Source organism: Schistocerca serialis, chromosome 3 (assembly GCF_023864345.2).
Source record: "Schistocerca serialis cubense isolate TAMUIC-IGC-003099 chromosome 3, iqSchSeri2.2, whole genome shotgun sequence".
Taxonomy (NCBI): Eukaryota; Metazoa; Arthropoda; class Insecta; order Orthoptera; family Acrididae; genus Schistocerca; species Schistocerca serialis.
In genome coordinates this window covers 187,749,443-187,775,621 of record NC_064640.1, presented here as the reverse complement: position 1 = coordinate 187,775,621, position 26,179 = coordinate 187,749,443, and the positions used below count along the sequence as shown (strand labels likewise).

At 42.9% G+C, this 26,179-nt stretch overlaps 1 protein-coding gene and 1 non-coding gene across 2 annotated transcripts in view; both read right to left on the bottom strand.

Annotated features, from left to right (window-relative positions):
• The window catches only part of LOC126471563 (neuronal cell adhesion molecule-like), a 761,819-nt gene that overhangs the window by 442,867 nt on the left and 292,773 nt on the right, over positions 1 to 26,179 (bottom strand). The gene's annotated exons all lie outside the window — the stretch shown is intronic.
• Trnas-cga (transfer RNA serine (anticodon CGA)) lies at positions 1,884 to 1,957 on the bottom strand. The gene has a single exon. It is a non-coding gene; the product is annotated as a tRNA-Ser (tRNA).

The window sequence follows — 26,179 nt, the reverse complement described above, 5'->3', positions numbered from 1 at the left end:
GAAGACTACTGCTGATACACATCTGGGACATGTTTTATTAGATTCACCAAATCAATAACAACATAATAAATTGAAATTGTGCTTTCTTTAACCTCATACAGTTTTGAAATGGCTTCATATTATCGAAGTTACTAAATTTCAGGGCCGAGGGGTTCTAGGCGCTTCAGTCTGGAACCGCGCGACCGCTACGGTCGCAGATTCGAATCCTGTCTCGGGCATGGATGTGTGTGATGTCCTTAGGTTAGTTAGGTTTAAGTAGTTCTAAGTTCTAGGGGCCTGATGACCTCAAATGTTAAGTCCCATAGTGCTCAGAGCCATTTGAACTAAATTTCAGGCAATATCTTTTATTAGACGTAACTCCGTAACTAAACATTTGCGGACCTATCTTTATAAGAACATTTTTCTTTAGTTTTACTTGTAGAATAACATATTAAAATATTTGCATATGTTCGTGAATCACCCTGTATAGGGGAAGGTCATCACTAGATCCAGAAATTAGTCGTCCTTAAGTTAGTCTCTGCAGAGACAGCCGAAACATCGATATTTCTGTTGTTTTTAGCGTTCCATAATGATGCGGTCTGATACCCAAAACGATTTTATTCAAACGTACACTATTCGTGAAAGCCTACGAACTTGTATCAAATGCGCTTGTTTAAGTTTGAAACTGCTATCTGAGTCTATATAGCTTGTGATGATACCTCCACCAGTACGAGATGAGCCATTTGGCACTGAATTATGCCTCAAACCAAGGCCTAGCACAAATCACCCAAGCTGCAAATACCGGCCTGCACTGTGCGAACAATATTTGGGTTGCTACATTTTCTAATGAAAGAGGAAAGCAGAGAATGGTGGTACAAAATGATATTCACAAAGCGCTACGGATTGACTGGGAGAATACGGGCGTACTTGAGGAGTTTTTCTGGCTTAGAAGAACCTGCAAAACGGTTCGACACAAGGATGCTGAGAGCGTCAAACACGGCTGTGAAGTAACTCGTGCCGTAGGAAAATGCTGAGATTTCTTACAGCGTGAGGGGGGCCTTTGATGTCCCGCGCGTGCCACTTGGGGGTGGCGGCCGTCGCAGTTCGCATTTAGTCGGTGCAGCGTTTCACGTCGCCAGCCAGCGCAAAAGCAGCCGCCAGCTCGCCATCCGTACAAAATAACACATCCTTTACCGATATGAGAAGCGTGCAACCTACTGAGATACACAGCTGGCAGCAGAGAAATTCGGTTATTCGTATGCGTTTATTTATTATTTCTGCCATAAAAGGATACTGTATTCCCATAACAATGAGGGGGGAGGGGGGCGTCAGGTTCATCTGAACATACAGATACAAAAGACCTTATAACGTACATTCAATATGAAGTAGAGGATGGTGTTGTACCTTGGAACACTTTTCAATTCCATACGAGAAGATTATCAAGTTTTCTTATTCCATTTTTAAATGACAGTGTTTACTTTTGGTGTGCCGCAGTATTCTTCAGAAATTAAAAGAAAAATACTCCAGAAAAGCAAGGTTTTCCAAGTGCTAAAAAAGCGTTCCTAGGAACAAATAACTTATTGGATTTTAAAAGCGTTACAGTTGGAAAGTCGTGCCAATACTATATTTAATAGTCAATCTGTTATATTATCACTCTTCTACACACTAGTAAGTGAAACCAAACTAAGCAGAATTGTTATCAAAAACCAGTTACTAGTTAAATACATTATGAAATCGAAGCTATTGAAAATTAACATAAATATCTGTTTTAGAAACAGGTCAAATGTATAAGACATTAAAGAAATTCAGTTCATTTGCAAGTATCATAATGTCTCGAGAATGAGATTTTCACTCTGCAGCGGAGTGTGCGCTGATGTCAAACTTCCTGGCAGATTAAAAGTGTGTGCACCGACCGAGACTCGAACTCGGGACCTTTGCCTTTCGCGGACAAGTGCTCTACCATCTGAGCTACCGAAGCACGACTCACGCCCCGCCCTCACAGCTTTACTTCTGCCAGTATCTCGTCTCCTACCTTCCAAACTTTACAGAAGCTCTCCTGCGAACCTTGCAGAACTAGCATTCCTCAAAGAAAGGATATTGCGGAGACATGGCTTAGCCACAGCCTGGGGGATGTTTCCAGAATGAGATTTTCACTCTGCAGCGGAGTGTGCGCTGATATGAAACTTCCTGGCAGATTAAAACTGTGTGCCCGACCGAAACTCGAACTCGGGACCTTTGCCTTTCACGGCCAAGTGCTCTGAGTACTTAATTTTTTTCGCCAGACAGTATATTTTATGGTAATCGCACCATAGTGTTGTAGGTAATTAGGCTGCAAGGTGTCTTACAGTTACAAAACTATAGGATGCTGCGGTATAACAACAGGATATTGTTGCGGCGGCGTATCACACAGACCACAGTGCGAAACTGCATTAATATTGAAGTCGATGTTGCTTCGAAGTCGATAGCAAATTAATTAGAACGATAAATACATGTGAATGGAAGAACAGCAGTTAAATAATGACCTTTATTCTCCAAAACAAAAAATATCTCACAGCTGGCGTCCCCAGTTTCCAGCGGTATGAAAATAACACGACATCTCTTACTGTTCTGAATAGAGGCAATGACTTCAAGTTCTTTTAAGACCGCAGAATATGCCGTACTTATCGTGTCTCCTGTAAATCGTGTATCTGCGGAATCTTCGTATTTCCCATAGAGGAACAAAGTGCGCTGTACGTCAAGCATCTGATATACGTATCTGAAACAATAGATGATATTTCCTTGCAGCTGGGACTATTTCAACAGAAAAGTATTACAGTTATTTTCCTACTTGTGAAACGTAACACTCATGTTTTTGAGGTGATTAGTCAATATTTTCGAGTCCTGAACTTGAACGTAGAGAATTTTGTCTGAATTACGAAAAGAAATGGAAGAGTATATTTTTAAAATATTGTTGCGTAAAACAATCCCCGGGGTTTTCATGTACCGGTGAAAATTCTCTGTATGTTGATTTTTGCTAACAAGAACGTTAAATATATAGCGCTGTTTAGCTTCTCTGCATGTATGCTTCCGTTGTCTCATGAAGTTAATGGAAAAAACAAATCGAGAGATTTAATTGTAATGAAAAAAACAGGGAATAATATTCAAAGTTTAGGAGACTAGGCGGTTGCTGTTGGTTTGGGTGATGCTAAATGATAATTATTACTTGGAAGATAAAAATTAATGATCAGAGATTGTGAAAATGATTGTTTAATCTGTTGCAGAGGTAACAATATGAGATGCTATAGAAACTGTTACACATGCCAGTCACTCACATTTTACAGCCTAAATTACAAAATAATAAAATTTTACCGTAAGTAGACGTCGATTGTTGAAGAGAAGAATACTGTGCGTTTTCCAAAGACAGGGTACATGTTTCAGAGCAGGGGATTTCAACAAAGACGAAATGACAAGCACAAAAATAATACCTGACAGTAAAGCATAACCAACACTAAGACAGTAAAGTGAGGACTGAGAAGGAAAATGAATGGAAAGTAGTTACCTGACACTAATATGTTTAATTTGGATCGCATTGTAACTGAAATAATGAACAAAAATTATGTTGATTACCTGGTGAATTACTTTGAGACTGGTGAAATGGACTAAGGAATCAAAGAACAGAGTAATTTGAAGCTGTTTCCCGGGCACTAGGCCTCTTGTCTAATATGCAAACACACACAAAAACGATAAGCCCAACAACAAACACTTCTAGTTTTGACAGACTTGTTACTATACATTAGCAATCACTTTTCATTATGTAAACAGTTTTACCATTGTAAATGTACAGGTCACATGCACTCAGGTGTAGATCGAGAAAAACCGAAAGCAATGGGTGGAAAGGGAGATTAATCATAGTGTGTGAGAAGGCATGCGCTGCGGGCCCGGAATACGATTGGCCCGATACAGTCGGGTGGGTGCGGCGCGTCAGGTGTGGCTGACAACGTAATTATGGCTGCCTATGTCGCTCGCTGTGCACCAGCGTTGCCGGAGATGTATCAGACGTTTAGCAGGGGCCACGTATGCCAGACAAAGGCACGGTGTTATTCGCGTGTTGTGTACCTGACATGACTACTGTGACTTACCTACAGGATAATGCCAGGGACTTAGAATTCAATAACTAATAAAACGATATACTGTAATAAATTTTTGCAGTTGATAATTTCAAATTTTTAGGATGACACTACTAATTACACTGCCAGAACAAAAATCACAACGCCAAGGAGTTGTGTGACAGAAACGAAAGTTGGCAGGCGTGTTTCTATATCTGAAAGGTAATGTCCATTCAAATTTCGTGCCAGTCGCATAAGTCTTTATTAAAGACACGCTGTAATGATCGTGAGCGTTTGTTACCTTTCAGGCTGAACGTGATGAGTTGATGTTAGTAAAGAATGTGTTTAAGGCGACCAACACGCCATTATCAACACCTCACCGAGTTTGAACAAGGTTGTGTAAGAGTGCTACGAGAACCTGGCTGCGTCTTCTGCAATATTGCAGAAAGGCTCGGCGTGAATTTAGCCACTGTACATGACTGCTGCCAGCGGAGGTCACGAGAAAGTATGGGCGCAAACGACCGGCCTCAAGACGGCCACGTGGCATTAACGAGAAGGAATCAGCATGGGTTTCGAAAAAGACGATCGTGTGAAACCCAGCTCGCGCTGTTCGTCCACGAGACTCAGTGGGCCATAGACACGAGGTTCCCAGGTAGATGCCGTGTTTCTTGACTTCCGCAAGGCGTTCGATACACTTCCCCACAGTCGTTTAATGAACAAAGTAAGAGCATATGGACTATCAGACCAATTGTGTGATTGCATTGAAGAGTTCCTAGATAACAGAACGCAGCATGTCATTCTCAATGGAGAGAAGTCTTCCGAAGTAAGAGTGATTTCAGGTGTGCCGCAGGGGAGTATCGCAGCACCGTTGCTATTCACAATATACATAAATGACCTTGTGGATGACATCGGAAGTTCACTGAGGCTTTTGCGGATGATGCTGTGGTATATCGAGAGGTTGTAACGATGAAAAATTGTACTGAAATGCAGGAGGATCTGCAGCGAATTGACGCATGGTGCAGGGAATGGCAATTGAATCTCAATGTAGACAAGTGTAATGTGCTGCAAATACATAGAAAGAAAGATCCCTTATCATTTAGCTACAATATAGCAGGTTAGCAACTGGATGCAGTTAATTCCATAAATTATCTGGGAGTACACATTAGGAGTGATTGAAAATGGAATGATCATATAAAGTTGATCGTCGGTAAAGCATATGCCAGACTTAGATTCATTGGAAGAATCCTAAGGAAATGCAATCCGAAAACAAAGGAAGTAGGTTACAGTACACTTGTTCACCCACTGCTTGAATACTGCTCATCTGTGTGGGATCCGTACCAGATAGAGTTGATAGAAGAGAGAGAGAAGATCCAACGGAGAGCAGCGCGCTTCGTTACAGGATCATTTAGTAATCGCGAAAGCGTTGCGGAGATGATAGAGAAACTCCAGTGGAAGACTCTGCAGGAGACACGCTCAGTAGCTCGGTACGGGCTTTTGTTGAAGTTTCGAGAAAATACCTTCACCGAGGAGTCAAGCAGTATATTGCTCCCTCCTACGTATATCTCGCGAAGAGACCATGAGGATAAAATCAGAGAGATTAGAGCCCACACAGAGGCATACCGACAATCCTTCTTTCCACGAACAACACGAGACTGGAATAGAAGGGAGAACGGATAGAGGTACTCAAGGTACCCTTCGCCACACACCGTCAGGTGGCTTGCGGAGTATGGATGTAGATGTAGATAAAGATGTAGACAATCGTGTTCGGCATATGGCTGTTGCTCATAGTACATCTGCAGCAGCAGTCTGATCAGCAGTTGGCACCACAGTGACACAACGAACTCTTAGAAATTCTTAGTTAAAGTACATCTCCGATTCAGACGCCCTATAGCGTGCATTCCACCGACCCCAGACTATCGCTGTTTCCGACTACAGTGCTGTTAAGCGAGAGATCATTGAAAGACAGGGTGGAGGTCTATGTGTCTTGTGATGAAAGCTGTTCTGCCTCTGTGCCAGTGATGGTCGTCTGTTGGTTATAAGTAGGCCAGTTGGGGGCCTGCAACAAACCCGTCTGCGTGCTACACGCAATGGACATACAACTGGAGTTAAGGTGTGGGCTGCGATTTCATACGACAGCAGGACCACTCTCGTGGTTATCCCACGCAGCCTGACTGCAAATTTGTATGTCATTCTGTTGATTCGACCTGTTCTGCTGCCATTAACGAAGAGCAGTCCAGGGGGTGATTTCAAATAGTACGACGATCGCCCACACACCACTGTTGTAACGTAACATGCTACGCAGAGTGTCGACATGGTGCCTTTATCTGATCGATCACCAGATTCGTCTCCAGTCGAGAACATGTGGAACATCATGAGATAACTCCAGGTCGTGCACAAACAGCATTAACCATGCCTTTATTGGCCGACCAAGTGCAGCAGCCATGGAACTGCATCCCACAAATTGACACCCGGCAACTATACAACACAATACATACACTTTTGCGTGCTTGCATTCAATATTCTGCCGGGACAGCAGTTATTAATGTACCACTATTTCACATTTACAATGGCTTTTCCCGCGCTTACATTAACCTGTGATGTTGCAATGGTAATCACTTAAACACACTACTAGCCATTAAAATTGCTACACCAAGAAGAAATGCAGATGATAAACCGGTATTCATTCGACAAATATATTATTCTAGAACTGACATGTGATTACACTTTCACGCAATTTGGGTGCATAGATCCTGAGAAATCAGTACCCAGAACAACCACTTCTGGCCGTAATAACGGCGTTGATGCGCCTGGGCATTGAGTCAAACAGAGCTTGGATGGCGTGTACAGGTACAGCTGCCCATGCAGCTTCAACAAGATACCACAGTTCATCAAGAGTAGTGACTGGCGTATTGTGACGAGCCAGTTGCTCGGCCACCATTGACCAGACGTTTTCAATTGCTGAGAGATCTGGAGAATGTGCTGGCCAGGGCAGCAGTCGAACATTTTCTGCACCCAGAAAGGCCCGTACAGGACCTGCAACATGCGGTCGTGCATTATCCTGCTGAAATGTAGGGTTTCGCAGGGATCGAATGAAGGGTAGAGCCACGGGTCGTAACACATCTGAAATGTAACGTCCACTGTTCAAAGTGCCGTCAATGCGAACAAGAGATGACCGAGACGGGTAACCAATGGCATCCCATACCATCAGGCTGGGTGATACGCCAGTATGGCGATGACGAATACACGCTTCCAATGTGCGTTCTCCGCGATGTCGCCAAACACGGATGCGACCATCATGATGGTGTAAACAGAACCTGGATTCATCCGAAAAAATGACGTTTTGCTATTCGTGCACCCAGGTTCCTCGTTGAGTACACCGTTCGCAGGCGCTCCTGTTTGCGATGCAGCGTCAAGGGTAACCGCAGCCATGGTCTCCGAGCTGATAGTCCATGTTGCTGCAAACGTCGTCGAACTGTTCGTGCAGATGGTTGTTGTCTTGCAAACTTCCCCCTCTGTTGACTCAGGGATCGTGACGTGGCTGCGTGATCCGTTACAGCCATGTGGATAAGATGCCTGTCATCTCGACTGCTAGTGATACGAGGCCGTTGGGATCGAGCACGGCGTTCCGTATTACCCTCCTGAACCCACCGATTCCATATTCTGCTAACAGTCATTTGATCTCGATCAACGCGAGTAGCAATGTCGCAATACGAGAAACCACAATCGCGATAGGCTACAATCCGCCCTTTATCAAAGTCGGAAACGTGATGGTACACATTTCTCCTCGTTACACGAGGTATCACAACAACATTTCACCAGGCAACGCCGGTCAACTGCTATTTGTGTATGAAAAATCGGTTGGAAACTTTCCTCAAGTCAGTACATTGTAGGTGTCGCCACCGGCGCCAACGTTGTGTGAATGCTCTGAAAAGCTAATCATTTGCATATCACAGCATCTTCTTCCTGTCGGTTAAATTCCGCGTCTTTAGCACGTCATCTTCGTGGTGTAGTAATTTTAATGGCCAGTAGTGTATGTTACCTAGACAAATGTATTCCCTAAATTTCATTACTCTACATTTATTATTTGTTGTTGTTGCGTTTTTTCCATCAGTGTTTATTTTTCTTTCCATTACAGTTTTATACGAATAAAAAATGAAGAAATAAATTAAAACTGAAAAATGAGAATAATAGAACGAACTCATTACCTTCAGTTGGCTCCACGAGTTTTCAATGGGCTGCGGCCGGCTTGAACCCATCCATTGTACCCTCTAATGGCAAATTACTGAAATTCATGTTACAATACACATAAGAGCATCGATATTAGCTATCTGAAGAATGCAGAGTGGTCAGAAACGGTGTAGAATGCACGTAAGGATGTTGTAAGGTGAGTTTCGCTGAGAAATAATTGTTAAGATAAAAAGTATATACGTTGCATCGTTTCCGAGTTAATTAGCGTTGGAGTTAGCCAATCAGGCCGTTGTGCACGCAAATTAAAGTGGCCCGCCACAGGTGGTGTCTGAAAACGTGTTACTTGTTTGGTTTCCTAAAACCCAGCAAGGAAGCGATGCAGAAATTGGACATGAGATGGTAGTACGGATCGTACCTGAGCCAAGGACTGACCCGTCTAGTGCGCTATCACCTGCCCTATGGATGGGAACAACTGACACTAATTGCATTATGGCTAACTTCAGTGATAACTAACTCAGAAACAGCGCAACTTACCGGATCTTTTTCTTAACAATTATTTCTCATGACAAACCAGGCTGCGAGACCCTTAAAAGTTTTTCAGACTGTTTCTGATCACCCTGCATACGTCACCCCTTGAAAGATCATTCTGTTCGCTTTGTAGCGATATAAACGATGTAGAACTGGTAGCAGTTGGTCTTGTTACTTTCAGCCACTGACATGTAAGTGATGTGTATGTGACAGTCAGTTGTCTGGAGTCACTGCAGTTATACGGGTTGAAGTGGAGACGCGGATGAGTGGCGGAAAGCAGTGAACGTGTTTCGGTGTACCCGTGACGACACCGTGAAGAAAATAGCCCGATTTTCTGGTGTATCAACACGAACTGTCCATCGTTTCTACACGGGTCGTTAACCATTCGCAGCAACGTAACGTTACGTGAGAACAGTGCCCGTTAAAAGAGCAGAACTGGTAGGGATCGGAGATCACCGTTCCACCTTGTCCCTGATAAACGGTTGCAAACACGACAGCAACTGATGCTGTCAGTCATTGCTAATCCGTATCAACCACCGTGCGAGAAGAAAATGCGAAGAGAGTTGCGTACAGTGGACAAATGAGATCGGTTATCTTGCAAATAGCAATTGCTCGACGTGGCACAGCACGTTTGCAATGGTACAGGCAACGCAGAGAGTGGACTGTAGCTAGCTGGAGATGTGTAGTGCGGTCTGATGAATCACCATTTCGCCTTTGCAGATGACGCAGTGCGGCGAGTGCATCGATGGGCCTAGACGTCGTTTAACCCGCACTTTGTGCGGAGTGTAGGTTTCGTCGGAAGCACTTCTGTGATGTTTTGGGAATATTTCTGTTTCAAGTACTTCGACCCACTCATTCAGTTTAGCGTAAACATAAACATGTTTATTTCAACACTGCTGGTGAACAAGTGTTCCACGTTCTGCTACGAGGGTCGTCTATAAGTAATGCCCCACAATGTTTTAAAACGCCAGTAACATTCATAGACAAATGTCCTCATTGGTGCTTCATATTTGACGTTTGTTCTGTGCGCTGGTGAAGTTTCGAACCGTTCTGGCAGCTGGCAGAGCCGTAGTACAACGTCAAAATGGCGTCTACATACGAATCACGCTACAAGCAGCGTGCTGTTACTGAATTATTGTGTGCAGAAAAGATACCGTGGTGAACATCCATAAGCGTTTGTGTACAGTGTATGGCGATGCTGCAGTTGAGAGGAGTACAACTGGGCGATGGATAAAGAAAGTTACAGCCTCGGGAAATGCAGAAACAGAGGTCCACGATCAGCCACGCTCACGACGTCCTGTCACAGCCACTGCTGAAGTCATGCTCAATCGTGTGGGTGCCATTATTCATGCCGACCGGTGCATCACAACTCGACAATTTTCTCTATAGTTGTTGACCAGCATTGGAAGTTCGTCTCTAATGATCGAGACTCTCGGGTAATCAAAGACGTGCTCACGATGGGTTCCACGAATGTTCACAGTGGACCACAAAATTCAAAGAAAGGCCATTTCACATTTCATCTGAATTGTTGGGGCATTTTGAGACCGGCGGAGAGGACGAAATCTCGGTGCATCACTTTGCTAAGGAAACAAAAAGGCAGTTCAAAGAGTCGAGTCTCATCATAATCATTCACCACAAAAGAAGAGATTCAAGACATCCCCCTTTCCCGGAAAAATAATGGTGACAGTCTTATGGGATTGTGATGGCGTCGTTTTCGTGAATGTGATGCCAAGAGGGTCAACCATCAGTTCAGAGGCATAGGTGAAGGCTCTGAATACACTGACGAACCATTTCAGACGTGTTCGATTAGTGAAGAACCTAGCAGAAATCTTGCTCCAACACGATAATGAACGCCCACACACGTCTGAGAACCCGGGAACAGATCTCTAAACTGGGCTGGAAATCATTGCCTCATCCACACTACAGTCCAGACCTGGCACCCTCGGACTTCCATCTCTTTCGGCCGCTTAAAGATCCTCTTCGGGGAACACACATTGAAGATGACGAGAGTGTCAGTAATGCAGTGTAAACATGGCTACGCCTACAAGACAAGAGCTTTTACCAGCAGGGAATACATGTTATTAGACAACGTTGCCGTACGGCCAAAGAACGTGATCGAGACTATATACGAAAATAGAACATGGGCAAGACATGTTGATGTATACTGTCACCAAATACTGACTCTTGACAATAATATGTTCTGAGAAAAAAAGAGTACAGCCGCATTCACAGGGCTGCGCGCCTACTTCTTGTTTAACAAACTATCATCCACCTCCACTGACCCCCTAAATCACTTGCTCTAAGTCTTAACTCCTTAAAATGCAATGCGTGAAGCGTAGCAATCAACAATCCCGTAATTTAGGTTTGAGTTGTTTGGGGAAGGAGACCAGACAGCGAGGTCATCGGTCTCATCGGATGAGGGAAGGAAGTCGGCCGTGCCCTTTCAGAGGAACCATCCCGGCATTTGTCTGGAGTGATTTAGGGAAATCACGGAAAACCTAAATCAGGATGGCCGGACGCGGGATTGAACCGTCGTCCTCCCGAATGCGAGTCCAGCAGCAATTTAGTGGTCCTACGGAATCTAATGAACATTCAGTGGCTTCAGCTGTTTATGGACTCAGAGAAGAGACACCCTGGGTACCTTTATAGGCGAACTGAGGCGATTATCCAGGCTGAAGTTGGTGCACTCAGTATAAACGTGAGGTTTCAGTTTATGTTCAGTGTGCACATTGATGAACACTAACGCTAAAGCTTTCACTAGACTTCTCTACAACAGTGGGAACGAAAAATTAAAAGAGGACTAGGACAAGGAGATTCCATATTACTAAAATAACTCTCAGCATTCTAGGAGTAGTTTTCAGGTCCCTAAACAAGGAAAAAGAAGTAATACGTGTTAATGGAATGTACGTAAACTACGCAGGTTTCTCTGGTGGCACTGTACCGTGCGCCTCTAGTATAGATAAACTTGAAGAATCAATAAAACGTAAATAGCTTCCTCCGTTGAAGACCACGCGCTGCTGCCTGGACGCGATGTCATCATCCACAATAGCGTATTTTATGCTTGTGGTCAGCACACGCTGTCCCAGCCGTTGTCAGCTTTACGAGGCTCCGCTGCTTCTCATTCGAGCAGCTCTTCAGCTGACCTCAGTAGGGCTAGCACGTCCTCTTCCGTCCTGCCACCATGGTGTAATCCCTGGCAGTGCTGCCATCCAACGCGGCCACTCCGCAAACAAGGCAGAATCGCCGCTTATCGCTCAGCCACGGATGCGGACGTCACAAACAGTGGAAAAACTTCACAGAAATAGTTTGAAAGTAGGCTTGTTAATACACTGAAGTGACAAAGGTACAGGTACAGCCATGTGTATTCAAATACAGAGGTATGAAAACGGGCAGAATACGGCGCTGCGGGCGGCAATGCCTATATAAGACAACGAGTGTCTGGAGTAGTTTTGGATCCGTTACTGCTACTACAACAGCAGATTATTAAGATTTAAGTGAGTTTGAACATGGTGTTATAGTCGGCGCACGAGCGACTGGAAACAACATATCCCAGGTAGCAATGAAGTGTGGATTTTCCTGTACGACCTTTCACGAATGTACCGTGAATATCAGGAATCCGGTAATACGAGGGTTATTCGGAAAGTAAGGAACGATCGGTCGTGAAATGGAAACCACAGTGAAAAGCCGATGAAGTTTTGCACAGGTGTGTTGGGCAGTGTCTCTAGTATGCCTGTCGATCGCGTTACGTCGTTAGTTTTAGTTCTGAGCACACAGGCAGCACATAAAGATACCTAGAACAATAGTGTCTCCCGCCAAATACGAGGGCCTGGTGAGAAATTTCACCTGAGCTATGCGGCCAACATTACATTATTGTCGTGCGTCTTATTCTTCTAGATAATTCAGAGCCGCATTCTGGAGGGGAAATGAAGATGCTCCTGCACCGTTTTCAATTGGAAATGTTTGATTACCTACAATACAGCCCATAATTGTTTCCCTCCGTGTTTCATCTCTGCTCACATGAACCGTTGGCTTTGGCACAGACAGCGAGCTGTAGGGCAGCGTAGACAATTGGCGGGGAACACTAGCGGCTGCCTTCTATAATGAGGGTATTGGGAAGTTGGTACAACGCTACGACAAACGTCTAAGTCGGATCGGCGACTATGGAGATAAGTAGCTGGAAGTTGTAGCTAACTGTTGCAAGTAAAACAGTTTTGATTTTCAGTGTGGTTTCCATTTCACGACCTACCGTTCCTTACTTTCCGAATAGCCCTCGTACATCAAATCTCCGACGTCGCTGCAGCCGGAAAAAGATCCTGAAGGAACAGGACCAACGACGAGTGAAGAGAAACTTTCAGCGTGACAGAAGTGTAACCCTTCCACAAATTACTGCAGATTTCATTCCTCGGCCATCAACAAGTGTCAGCGTGCGAACCATTCGATGAAACATCATCGATACGGGCCTCCGAAGCCGAAGGCCCACTCGTGCACCCTTCCTGACTGCAGGATACAAAATTGTTACGCCTCGTCTGGGCCCATCAACACCGACATTCAATTGTTGATGACTGGAAACAATGTTGCCTGCTCGGACGAGTCTCGTTTCTAGTTGTATCGAGCGGATGGACGTTTACGGGAATGGAGATAACCTCATGAACCCATGGACCCTGCATGTCAGGAGGGGACTGTTGAAGCTGGTAGAGGCTCTGTAATGGTTTAGCCGGCCGCGGTGGCCGAGCGGTTTTAGGCGCTTCAGTCCGGGGCCACGCTGCTGCTACGGTCGCAGGTTCGAATCCTGCCTCGGGAACAGATATGTGTGATGTCCTTAGGTTAGTTAGGTTTAAGTAGTTGTAAGTCTTGGGGACTGAGGACCTCATATGTTAAGTCCCATAGTGTTCGGAGCCATTTGAACCATTTTGTATGGTGTGGCACATGTGCAGTTGGAGTGATATGGGTGGGACTCCTGATACGTCTAAATACGACTATGACAGGTGACACGTACGTAGGCTTCCTGTCTGATCACCTGCATCCAATTCCCGGGTTCGATTCCCGGCGGGGTCAGGGATTTTCTCTGCCTCGTGATGGCTGGGTGTTGTGTGCTGTCCTTAGGTTAGTTAGGTTTAAGTCGTTCTAAGTTCTAGGGGACTGATAACCATAGATGTTAAGTCCCATAGTGCTCAGAGCCATTTGAACCATTTTTGAACTGCATCCATTCATGTCCATTGTGCATTCCGACGAACTTGGGCAATTCCAACAGGACATTGCTACACCCCACACGTCCAGAGTTGCTATAGAATGGCTCCAGGAACACTGTTCTGAGTTTAAACATTTTCGCTGGCCGCCAAGCTCCCCAGACATGAACATTATTGAGCATATTAAGGATTGCTTGCAACGTGATGTTCAGAAGAGATCATCACACCTCCGCAGTCTTAGGGATTTATGGACAGCCCTGTAGGATTCATGGTGTGTGTTCCCTCCAGCACTACTTCAGACATTAGTCGAGTCCATACCAACTCGTGTTGCGGTACTTCTTTGTTCTCGCGGGGGCCCTGCGCAATAGTAGGTAGGTGTACCAGTTTCTTTGCCTCTTCAGAGTGATAATAAGACTAAAATAATATTCGTTCAACACATTGGAAAGAGAATAATATAAACTGACAATGAGACAAAAGACACAATTGATGATTTTTTCTGTTTAGGGCAGCTGAAGACAGTGAGTGGACGGACAGAAAAAGAATAAACAGATGAGTCAAGACGGCCTGGAGCTCATTTAGCAAATTTAGTAGGATTTTAAGAGAATGAAATTTTAACTCCTCAGCGGAGTGTGCGCTGATATGAAAAATCCTGGCAGATTAAAACTGTGTGCCAGACCGAGACTCGAAATGTGAGGACGGGCCGTGAGTCGTGCTTGGGTAGCTCAGATGGTAGAGCACTTGTCCGCGAAAGGGAAGGATCCCGAGTTCGAGTCTCGGCCCGGCACACAGTTTTAATCTGCCAGGAAGTTTCGGGATTTTAATAACTCAAGTTCCAAAGCGTCTGAAGTGGAACAATTTGTGATTGTCGTGTTCACTTAAGACGGTGAGATATGGAGTCTCGATACTATAGTGATGGTTGGTCACCGAGCAGTGAAGAGGTATTTGCAGGAAAGTACAAGAAGATACAGAAAAGCAAATGTAGCAGCGAACGTTTGGGACTGTAAGAGATATTTATGACAGAAATGAAGATGAAACAGAGGTGCACAAGACTTGCAGTCAGGCGAATGAATAGTAGATGCCTTGAGGAAATGGTCAACTTAGACGACGATCTATTGGAAATGGGAACATGACATAAGAGGATATGTAGAAAGAGCGTGCACCGATATAGTTAAGATCCGAAATGCCTGGAGAAACCTTGGGAATATCTTCATTCTGCAGCGAAAACAAATAGATAAAGATAGCACAATCTGGGCACATTGTCTCCACCGACTCTAGAATCTCAAACACGACATCTAAAATACGACCCCAAATTCTGCCAGCATCAACAGTTCATAGAGCGAGCAACGAAGTACATGAACACACAAAATTAGCTCAGTGTTAGATGTTTCCGTTTCTGCAAGTATAAGAAATTTTCATCGCCAGTATTTGGCCGGCAATGGGAGCAGAGTAAGTGGTCCAATCATCCTTTGTACTAATCATTGCACCAGTGTCTTGAGTTAAATTCCAAACATGGAAGAAGTGTCAAGTGCACTGAGGGCATGTGGTTCTATTGAAGATATATGTCCATGAGATGGGGATGTTAAGGTTGGTGCTAACCGAAAGGAGTACATTATATGCTGGCGATAGGTTCCATCTTCTTCAGTCTCTTCCACTAGCAACACTAACACGACACTAGTATGAGCTAGTATGTACAAATATATACATTACAACCACCAAGACGATGCAATTCACTATCGGATACTACAGACACGCAAACAGGAAGATCTAATGTCCAGTTGATGGACTTGTGCCAGACTGTGAGCCGTCTGTAAAGTAATTAAATCACCGCCAAAAACGTTGCGCGATTAACGTGACGATCTAAATTTGTTGTTATACTTCTCGTGCCTTAAAATTGTTCTAGGAGAAATTGAAATTACGTATTAAACTCAGCTAAGTCCGTTTAAAGGGTTAACAATTGTTTAGATGCTTCTATGAGAATTATTTATTCTGGATTAAAGAATCGCAATCAAAGCGATTTAAATCACTCGAAACCGGTACATAAGTAGATCATGATAGAAAATGCGCGAAGATTTTACATCCTGAAAAGTAAGAATTGGAATACGCTAACTGCTTCAAATTTTTTCAGATAAACAAAGAGAAGCTAGTCAGGTATGCTCGCAATCTGATGATCAGCTTCGAAATATTTGAGTATATTGATGTATTGCGGACAGAGGCATCTCTTTCCAGATATCTCGAGTGTCAAGAACTATCCTTCAAGGTGGTGCAGGAAGAACGTGCGCTGAAACAGAATTTTCTGACTAAAGTCAATTTCTGTGGCACAAGATTGGAGAAAGCTTTAAACATTGTTAATAAGGCGCAAAACATGCTGTTGTGTGGTGCTGTACTGGGCGTCACTTGGAGTTTGTCACTGTGTTTGCGGTCGTTGCGAACTGCTGCAACTCCCATCGGAGGTGGAAAAAAAATCTGCCTACGATGGCAGATTGACGGTCGTGGTTTTGCTTGTTGGTTTTAAACTCGTGGGCCGCAGATGGTTCATCACGCTGCAGCGAGCGCTCGCCCGTGGAAGATGTGTGTTCTCCCAGCCCGCGGATTTCCTTCCGTCGCTGTTGCAACCAAAGAGCTGTACATTTTCGTTTCTAAAAGTGATTTCCGTTTCATGTTATTGCCTCAGAGGAAAAACCGAGGCAGGCTCTTTTAATTGGAATAACAGATTATGGAGGACTGTAGTTAAGGGGAACGATGGAAGAAAAGTTTAATTTTGCGATAGTATTATTTTGTTAATATTTTCACAGTCTTTCCATCAGTTGATAGTCCAATGCTGCTTATTTTGGATGTAAAAATAACTGTTACTCGTCTTTTTCAACTGAATTTTCGTTTTCTTTTTAATCAAATACTTGTTACCAAATTGTTTTAGGCATCTTCAGTGTTTTCTATATCTGATTTGTTACATGTATGACGATTAGTTCATATGTAGGAGCTTTTTTTATTACAGATTCTAGTTGTTTTATTTCAGAAGGACCTACAGAAAAAAACCTGGGAGATGGTCGAAACAACTAGATGAGATATATTTGTATGAATAAATGGTCGCAAAAGATGAGTATTAGATAAACAGTATTGTAGCAAAACCTTCATATATTATTATTATTATTATTATTATTAGCGAATGTCCCCATAGGATAAGCAGGTGAGTTTCAATCTTTCTTAGGGTTCATCTTATTTTCCCAATATTTCTTCATTTTCTAACAGAAGGCCTTCTTTCTTTCTTCGGTCCACTTTGGTCGGAACGGTTTTAGTTCCATCTCTGGAATAATCTTCCACTTATCAATTTTGCTTCTGAATGTATCCCTGTCTGACGTGTTTGTGACAACAATTTTTGCTTTTGTCAAATCCTTCTTAACATCATTTCCCAAGGTATTGATGCCTTACGGGATGTCACACAGTCCAATAGACGTTTAGTTAGTCTGTTTCCAGGTAACCTGTCTAGGTGTCCATAGAAATTCATTCGTCTCTTTCTGAGGTCGATTTCGGTGTTTGATACTTTTTCTGTTGTCTCGATGGTTTGCAGTCCGTACCCACCTTGTGTGTATCGTGGTCTCAGAATTTTTCTAATAATCCTCCTCTCTGCTTTCCTAATTTCTTGTAAATCTAGTTTTCGATTCAATGAGAGTGTTTCACTTACTTTGTTACTGTCGGTTTTATTACTGTTTCTTTGTGTCTGATTTTAGTGCGTTTTGACAGTCATTTTTTGTTATAACAATTCTGTAACAAGTCTGGACGCCTTCCTCATTTTCTGCAAACTGTTTTTTGTGCTATTGTTTGGTTTCCTGTTGGTACAATAATTTCACCAAGATATTTAAAGAGTTTGATTCTGTTGATTTTACCATTTTTTTTAAGTTTCGGAATATCTAATTTGGAACACATGAATTCAGTCTTCTCAAAGGAGATTTGCAGATCTCGATTTGTTTTACTGCTGTTTCTTCACTGTCGGTTGGGATCGCCAAGTGCCGGGCGGAGTGGCCGTGCGGTTATAGGCGCTACAGTCTGGAACCGCGTGACCGCTGCGGTCGCAGGTTCGAATCCTGCCTCGGGCATGGATGTGTGTGATGTCCTTAGGTTAGTTAGGTTTAAGTAGTTCTAAGTTCTAGGGGACTGATGACCACAGTAGTTAAATCCCATAGTGCTCAGAGCCATTTGAACCATTTTTTGGGATCGCCAAGTCATCTGCAAATGCTAAAGTATGGAACGTTCAATTTTCCTTGACCTCTTCCTAGTTCGATTGGCTTAAAAAATTTCTGTTTTCGTAGTTCCATTTCCCATTTTTTCATTACTTTGTGTAAAATTATGTTGATTTATAGTGACGAGATCCAATCTCCTTGTCTTTCTCCTGCTTTAACTAAGTCTGGTTCCAAAATGTCATCTATGAATTTAATTTTTGGTTTGGTTTTTGATTGTGTTTGTTCGATCAGTTTTCGAGTTTTGGTATGTAGTCCGCATTCTTCTAGGATACGGCATAGAGATTATCTATAGAAACGTATGCTTTTCTAAAATCAACAAATGTGCAGACTATTCGTTTCGACCTGATTGCTTTAATTTTTAAAATAGTTTTAAGATTAAAGATCTGTTCTCGCCACGATCTATTAGGTCGAAACTCTGCTTGGTAACCTGAAATTGTATGTTCTAGCTGTTTTCGTGTTCTCTTTGGAGGACACGGGGATAAAATTTTGTAAGTTATCGGCAAAAGTGAAATGCCTCTGTAATTCTCATGTACGGTTAAAGTAATTATTCAAAATATATTATCTTCAATTATACTTACTGCCCTTAGGAAGTACTGTCTGTTCAAAAGTCACACTTGCATTCCACATCCACAGGTGGCCGTCGGTCACTGGAATCTTCCGTTTGGTGCGTAACAGGAGATTCATAATACACTGCTGTCACGATAGCCCCATCCTACACTATTCATACATGATGCGCGGACGTGTAATTCTGAGTACTTGTAGTTTTACCGTCACATTTATTACGGCCCTTGTGTGAAACAGAACGCTATGTAGCCTCTGATTTATATTGGAACGTGGGCTCCCGTAATTTTAAGAGTACCTGTTTATATGACGCACAGCGTCTGTAATATGGCCCCCTACTGAAAGTTCAGAATGACTGCAGGCCGAGCTCAATACTCATTTTGCCTTAGTTTATAATTTTGCTATTACACAAATGGAACAGGTGTTACTTTTACGGCCACTGACTATTGAGCGTAATCAAATACGAGATGTATTGGAAACTAGAATTTCTTGAGGGTTGTACTCATTGTCCTCCGCAAATTCGGTGTTTAAACTAGATGAAATCATGTAAATAAGCACTTTCACTTTTCATCAATTATTATTCTGACGAGTCCCACCGGTTTCAAATGACAGCCTTTCCTTTGTACTTTACACTTATAGATCAGTGGTGTAATTTTTAGAATGTTACGATGAAATAACTGGATTTGAAAATCATAATGTAAGTACACATACCTCATGAAAGCAGCACTCATTGGAATAGTTATGATGGAGATGCAATGGACATCGAAATGACCCTTGATGGTAGTAACTGGGCGGATATGACTCAATGAAATGGAGACTGGGATGGAGAAATATTTGGTGTTACGTACAGGTACAGCCATGATACTGGATACATCAGATAATGTCTAATTACGGAATGATGATCGACATTAGACATGCAAAGATAGACACCGAGGAGTTCAGTGGCTAAGAAATCGGTAAATAAAACCAAGTGCGTGAGTATCACGTCACGTATTCACTCGAATAAAGTGAGATTGGGAAAATTGCTTACATGATGAAATATCCGAATATTATGCTCGTATCTTACGCAAGCATTCATGGTATCTCGAGTTGTCTGTAGTTTTGTTGTTTGTGTCTTGTTGAACTAAATCATAGTTATAGGTATTTGGCAGGATTAGTATGTGGACTAGTTTCGTTTTATTTCAGATGGATGTCATAAATTTTTTAACTGCATGAAGGCAAGACGTATTTCTTACATTGTACAGTTTCTCCAGTAAGGACCATGAAGATAAGATACGAGAAATTAGGGCTCATACAGAGGCATGTAGACAATCGCTTTCCCTCGCTCTGTTTGCGAGTGAAACACCAAACCCTCCGCCACCTGCCGTGCGATGGATTGCGGATTATCTATGTATATAGATGTAGACATAGACGTAGACGCAGATTTTATACATACATCTAGCATTACGCTGTTTTTTGATAGGATCTGATAGAGCGGTGGGTTAAAATAGACGAGAATGCAAGTAACTGCTGCACGAAAATGTTGAAAGACTACTTCTCGGTTCAGTTTAACGATCTGCAGTTCATTTTGAGATCATTTTGATATTGAACGCAAGTCACCATTCATGATTGTACTGGCAGGTGAACGTGTTTAGTAAGTATAATCGTGATGAAGATCAAGGACGTGGCTTTTCTGTCACGTACCAAGTACTCAGATTTTGACGTAATCAAATATTAGGCAACGCGAAGAAAATAAATACCTACAGCGGTAATTGTATTAATTATTATATTTGACTACCAGTTTAGGTGACTCATTGACATCATTTTCGGGCACCGAGACTGATAGTTAAATGAAAAAATTAACAAAATTACGGCTATCTTTATTTATTTTATTAAAATCTTTGACCATCCGCAGCCCCATTCCATTTACACAAGATGGAACGACAGAATATTACGTAAGTTTTATTTTCCACAGAAACTCACACAGTCGTTATCGGTAACGATATAAGAGTTATCACTGCGACAAATAGTCTGTAAAAAATTACAATCTTTGCTGCTGGAGCTGAGAAAGTAGAGCTTTTTGTCCCTACTGTGTGAAAATTTGGAACTAAGCGGCAAGTGGGAGAGACGAAAATGTGGAAGTGGTTGGGCTAGCCGGAGATGAAAGTTTTAGCTCTGAGAGAGAAGTTGAGGCCGAGGGATCAGGCCCTGATGAACAACGCCGCGATACCAGAACTCGTTACACGGCCGCTTCATTTATCTGCGCGCCGCCGATATACTCGATAAAACTGATGTCCACGCCGCTAATCGCTTGTTTTGCGGACGAAACGCACAATCCCCTATTTGCCGTTTCGGTATTTGATTTGAAATTAGTAAGTACAAACTGCAAACTCTTCAAACACAGCAATTTTTTTGGTTAGTTGTTTTCTAGAGTAGAACTTTAGGACAGCGGTCATACTATCATACCGATACCCGTATTATGACATTACGTATCCTAGGTGAAACGAAATATCATATACCCTTTTATTTAAGGCGTTGGTTCTTTAAAAAAGTTAGAACTCGTAGTATAGTATGTCAACTATGATAACTCGTAGTTGTCCATATACTCGTAGTACATGGACAAGTGACTAGCTATCGGCCTCATCGATCTAAATCGCTTCTACCTCAAAAGTTGTAGGTATTACATTAACTTAAGTGAACACTCTATATGTCTACATTTATATGTGATTCTATTAGTATTCCCAGACGTGCTTTTTCGTCCGAAAAATTATGAGACATGTACATTTATACGCGCTTGTTAACTATAAAGTACCTCGTGAAAGACTTTTTTCATTTGACCAGAAACTAAGGATTATTTCCATTAATCCACTGATGGAGTGCGAAAGGAATGATTGTTTATAAACCTTTGTGGGAGTTCTCGTTATCTCATTTTACCTTTCCAGTGTTCATAAGAGCGACTTGCTGGCCGCTGAGGGATATATCTTGATTGCACCCCATAAGACAGTTGTTGAAAGTTAGGTTTTCGTGAGATACAGAAAGCCATCTGCTATACGTCTTTCATGTTAGCCATCAGTGCGCGATTTGCGTGTCACTCACATGACTCGAAAACGCTTTTCGTCTATAAGGGAAGTCTTGTCTTGTCTGAGTAATGGAGAAAGCTGATCTTCAAGCTGTGCTTTGAGCGCAGTCAATCAGGTTGCTTGGCGCAGGGTTTCAAGTTTGGCAGGGCCTTGTGGACAGCCAGACACTCATGTGTTGGTTGCAGCCTGAACCTTTTAACGTCGTACTGTCTCCTTATGATTTGTAAAGTTCAGATATTTGGCTTATGTATTATTGAGATGAACACTTCTAAGCTGCAGAGTACAGGATTATTCGTGAGATCGTTGCTGACTTCCGTTTTATTGGTAAGACTCAATATTTGGCGATTTTTCGTGTATGTTTGGGGAGCATACTTTAGTAACTGGGAATCCATGTGAGTAAGCCAATGTCTGTATTCGAAACGCGTCTTTGTTTGAATGTACCAAGATCAGTACCTAATTTTCATTGAGTCATCTGGTCGTGTTGAGGTCGTCTCTTACGTTACTTTCCAACACTTTAAATAGTATTACAGGGATTATAAAACATATGGGCCAGTTTTCATGCTTTCTGTGAATGTGTGTACCGCACCTGTTTCCTTAGCAGATACACGCTTATAACGTCCATGAATTTTTGTGTCTCTTTTTGAATAATAACTGAAGTAAAATTAAAATTTTTGACGAATTTTTTTCTTCTGAAGTCATTTTTTGGTCCTAGGAACTATATTCATACTAACCACAGAAGGCGCGAGCACAGCATACACTGACCGAAAAAAAATCACAGACCCAAGAAAGGAGTTGTGCGACAAAAACAAAAGTTGGTACGCGTGTTTTTACACCTGAAAGATGATGTCTATTCAAATTTAGCGCCAGTTGCGTAAGAGTGGCGCCAGTAGCGCCAGTATGAGGATGCAAATAAGGTTTACTTTAAATACGCGCTGCAACGGTCGTGGGCGTTATTCACCTCTGAGACTGGACGTAGCTAGTTGATGTTAGAAAAGAATGCCTTTAAGGTGACAAAGACACCATTATCAACACCTCATTGAATTTGAACGAGGTCGCGTAATGCGACTACGGCCGGCCGAAGTGGTCGTGCGGTTCTAGGCGCTGCAGTCTGGAACCGCGAGACCGCTACGATCGCAGGTTCGAATCCTGCCTCGGGCATGGATGTGTGTGATGTCCTTAGATTAGTCTAGGGGACTAATGACCTCAGAAGTTGAGTCCCATAGTGCTCAGAGCCATTTGAACCAACCAATGCGACTACGAGAAGCTGGATGTTCCTTCCGCGATATTGCAGGAAGACTTGGTACAAATGTAGCCACCGTACATGATTGATGGCACCGATGGTCATGGGAAGGTATGGTCGCAAGAAGAGCAGACTCCGGGAGGCCACGTGGCACTACTAAGAGGGAAGACCATCGTGTTCGTCGTATTGGTCTGGCGCATTATACCGCATCTGCAGCAGCACCACAGTGACATAAGGAACTGTTGCAAGTCGGTTACTACAACGACAGCTTCGATCCAGACGCCCTGCAACGTGCATTCCACTGACCCCAAACTACCGCCATTTGCAACTTCAATGGTATCAGGAGAGATCACATTGCAGGGCAGAGTGGAGGTCTGTTGTTTTTTCTGATGAAAATAGGTTGTGCCTCGGTGCGAATGATGGCCGTGTGTTGGTTCTAAGTAGGCCAATTGAGAGCCTGCAACCAACCTGTCTGTGTACTCGACACAGTGGAACTACACCTTGAGTTATGATCTGGGTCGCGATTTCGTATGACAGCAGGAGCACTCTCATGGTTATGCTGTGCACAATGGCTGCAAATCTGTACATCAATGTGGTGATTTGACCTATTGTGCTGCCATTCATGAACAGCATTCCAGAGGCTGTTTTTCAACAGCACAACGCTTGCTCATATACCGTTGTTGTAACACAATATGCTCTAGAGTGTCGACATGTTGCCTTGGTCTGCTCGACCACCAGATGTCTCTCCAATCGAGCACATAAGGGACATCACCGGACTACAACTCCAGCGTCATCCACAAAAAGCATTAACAGTCCCTGTAATGTTCGACCAAGTGCAAGAAGCGTGGATCTCCATCCCACAAACTGTCAGCCGGCACCTGTACAACACAATGCGCGCATGTTTGCATGCTTGCATTCAACACTCTGTCAGTTTTACTCGTTATTAACGTACGAGCATTTCACATTTGCAATGCGTTATCTCGCGCTTACATTAACCCCTGATCGTGCAATATTAACCACTTAAATACGTTATCTAAACAAATGTGTTCCCGAAATTTCATTACTCAACTTTAATTACTTTTTGGTGTTGCTATTTTTTCCCGTCGATGTATTTCGATGAACTGCTTTTATCGAAATGAACATCCGATGAACTGCCTTATGTTCAGTATTTACTTATTTTAAGTTCAATTTTCAGCTCAATAAGAAAAGTGTGAGTTGCAGAGCTAGTCAAGACATGTCCTGCAGCAATGAATGGTTCTAAACTTTCCATTGAAGTTAATCATTTTCTTGTCATTGGGTTTTAGGATGTACATTGTGGAGTTACGTGAGCATACACGTATCATTTTTACGATGAGAGACACATTTACAGGGGTAATTTGGATTAAAACGGCTAAAGATCTTGCTTGCAATTTGTCTTCCTTTAGTTAATCTTTGTGAAAGGTCCCTTTATTTTTTCCGTCCCACTATGTAAGTTTGTTTAGTACCTCATGTTTCAGTAATAGGCACTCATCTGGTTCGTTGCTTTCGGCACTTGCTGTCAGATAACCACCGTATCGCTGGGACGTAGCACATGGTTGGACTTACTTGTACCGCCGTTGAACGTTGCCTTTCACACGACGTCTTCACTACTGTCATCAAATGACGCTATGGGTGACAATGAACCTTATAACCTACCTCGTACTGACTGTGGATGCAACGTAATCTACAAAGGACACATAATGTCCTCATCAAATGTTTTCCCTGACCCATCGTACTCTACTATTTCTCGAATACTGTGTGATGAACGCACCCTGGACGCAGTTACTACCACCATACCTAACACATCTCCTCAAACTGGTTGTTTCAACAATATTAAGTAGTCTCGTACTAGGCTTTCAAGAATGCAAAGTGTTTTTTCCTTTCAGAGATTAGTTCGCACAGTTTTGTCATGATGGAATGTACTCTCCCGGATATTGAATATCGTCCCACTTACAAGCAGCGATGCTGACGTGGTGTACTTGATACCTGGTACAACAACGGACTCGCATTCTGGAGGACGACGGGTCAAACTCGCATCCGGCCATCCTGACTTAAGTTTTCCGTTATTTCCCTAAATCACTTAAGGCAAATGCTGGGATGGTTCCTTCGAAAGCGCACGGCTGCTTCCCTGCTTTCCTTCTCCATCCATCCCTAATCCCAGCTTATGCTCCATCTCTAAAGAAGTCGTTGTCGACGGGACGTTAAACATTAATCTCCTCCTCCTCCCTCTCGGACATGATACCTATCACTTTTGCAGATTTTCTACGTGATAAGATATCAGGAAATAGGTGTGTTATCATTAGAAACCATCCATGTGACTAACTCACCAGAGAAAGAGCACTGTTATTGCTCACGTCGTCACAATTAGACTTACAAGGGAGGTACATACATCGATTTTCAGCTAAATTTATACTGTGTCTGTGGCGAAATATCCTAATGTGAGTAGTTTTTCAAGAATTAAAGACTGAAGGTAAGATCTGTATATTCACGCACATTAATAGCATAACGAATAAAGCTAATAAAAATAGCGAGGCCACTGACTGTAAATAACTTTTCTGGCTTGTAAGATGTATAAAAATCATATGTGGCGCAATGTCATTGAAAATGGTCAAAATACATAGAACATAGTTTTTGGTAGTATCCGACCATAGCCCTGTAAATTTCGTCCCACAGAAACAAATTAATGGAGGCCACTGTGAGGCCATCGCTCCTACTGTCGTAACTAAAATTTTGATAATGCGCTCCTTATGCATCAAGTGATCTATGCAATGGGGCACGGTTTCAAAGAAAAGGAAAGTTTTCCGAAAGGATTGACTGTGCTCATGGACGAACAACGATAGAAAATTTTTACTGCAAACAAAAAAATACACGGTACGTATTTGATGGTAATTTGCAGCTTCTGGAGCTCCGGCACCCGAACTCTGAGACTCTTTCGTGCGGCGCATACACGAAATATGGCTTCATCGGAGCACATAGACGCCGACACAAAAATTCTCTCTCTGTCGACTCGGTACAGAATCTAAAACGTTAACAGTCTGCGGCGTGAACAACTAGTTGACCAATTTAGAGAACATAATTAAAAGTGACTGTGGCATCGGCT